This window comes from Aptenodytes forsteri, unplaced genomic scaffold, assembly GCF_000699145.1.
Source record: "Aptenodytes forsteri isolate BGI_AS27 unplaced genomic scaffold, ASM69914v1 Scaffold45, whole genome shotgun sequence".
NCBI lineage: Eukaryota > Metazoa > Chordata > Aves > Sphenisciformes > Spheniscidae > Aptenodytes > Aptenodytes forsteri.
In genome coordinates this window covers 2,198,463-2,200,259 of record NW_008794458.1, presented here as the reverse complement: position 1 = coordinate 2,200,259, position 1,797 = coordinate 2,198,463, and the positions used below count along the sequence as shown (strand labels likewise).

At 35.1% G+C, this 1,797-nt stretch overlaps 1 protein-coding gene across 1 annotated transcript in view; it reads left to right on the top strand.

The window, feature by feature from the left end:
- The window catches only part of DOK6 (docking protein 6), a 185,325-nt gene that overhangs the window by 12,152 nt on the left and 171,376 nt on the right, over positions 1-1,797 (top strand). The gene's annotated exons all lie outside the window — the stretch shown is intronic.

Below are 1,797 nucleotides of genomic sequence, written 5' to 3'. Positions count from 1 at the left end.
CCCCCCCCCGAATGTTTATGCTTTCTGTTTTTCAAAATCACTAATTTAAACCTGTCTGGTTTTGCTATGTTGACCATTCTGTTTCCACTGTTTGTTAGTTGATCTAAATTTCCTCAATAAGTCTTTATTTTCTCATCTGGTTAAATTCATTCAAAAATTCATATTAGACAAAGTTAAATATGAATAGCTTAAGAAGATCTGGTCACATTCACAGATATTGGATTTTTACTTTGAGGACAATCCCAAATTTAGACTATTTTGTCCTTTCCCTCTTCTCCCCTTATCCTTGTTCTTTAGAAGTGTGGTCATATTTTATTGCCCAGAACTTCTTTCAGAAAATTTCAAAATAGTGATCTCAATGCAGTATTTTCTTAGGAGCACAGTGAATGTGTTTGTGCGTGTATGACTATGTTAGTTCTTGAATAATATTTTACAAATTTTTATGTGCAAAGAATTGATAATTTAACAGCTATTTTTTGTAAGGCTTTGCTCTTTGAGGTTGAAAGAGGTGCCCAAATGTACTTTGTGTGGTTTTCACATCCTTATTTTGCCGAGTCTTCCAAAGCAGACATAACTAAATTCCTGAAAAAACTATATCTTTATTTTTCCCCATTTTGACATGCAATTCTCTCTTCAAATATCTGTTTACAGCACTTTCAAATAATATCTTGTCATCTGGTTGGTATGGGAAGGTTACAAAGGACATTGCTTTCATGGGCAGCTATTACTTGGCTGATTTCATTAAAATGAACCCTATTTAGATGAATAACAGTAAAATTACTCAGTTCTGTACACCAAACAATAAGATTTGCAGTAATTATCTGATCCCTCTTAAAATATAGAAGTATCTGAACAATGTAATTGTTCAAAGCAAGTATTCTATGCACCAAAAACCGTATTGCAAGAATAATTGGAGCTGTGCTGGTAATAAAGCTGTTAATAGAGTCTGAGCACATTAAAAGACAACATGCAAACTAATAAAACAAAATCTCTTTCAACAAAAATTGTATTAAGGCAATAACATCTTCTTTCCTTAACAACGTAGTGAAGAAATCTACAAGTTGAGCATGCTGACAGAACTTTGAGCTCCTACAAGCATGGACCTAAAATGCTTAAATGACCTTATGAGTCTCTTCCTGTGTGGGACTCTACTTATCCTTCTAAACCTTGAAGGCACAGACTATTAATTAGGAGTGTCAATTCATAGGGTAAATAAAGAAGTGATGTCAATGGGTGGCTTTGAATTCCTCAGCAGTGGCATCAGTAGCTGAATCTAAGTATCAGGGAAGGAAAAAATGATGGGAAAAGTAAAGATAATCTCTTAGTCTCTACTGGTAACACAAAGCAACTCCCAGACATGTTAGTGGTGGTTCTTATATGAAGATCCATGTACACTTGTTACAGTAAATTCATAGTAGTACTTGAGTGTGTGCACAGTTTTGCAGCAAAAGGGACACTCTACCCTTAAAAAACCAGCTTTTTAAATAGAAGCCTGTATTCGCATTACATTAAGTGTTAAAACAAGCCAGAAGACTGAACTTTTTACTGTAAAAAAAATATTATTGGATAGGGGAGTAACGTTTAAACATTTCAGCAGGAGGGGGGAAAAAAAAAGTGAAAATAATTTTATAATGTAAAACTTCCAAAATGTCATTGACCCATAGAAAAATTCAGGTTGAAAGGGACCTCTGGTGTCCATCTAGTTCAGTCTCCTGCTTAAAGCAGCGTCGGTCAGATCACGTTGCTCATGGCCGTGTCTGGTTGGGTTTTGAATGTCTTCAAGGATGGAGGCTCCAC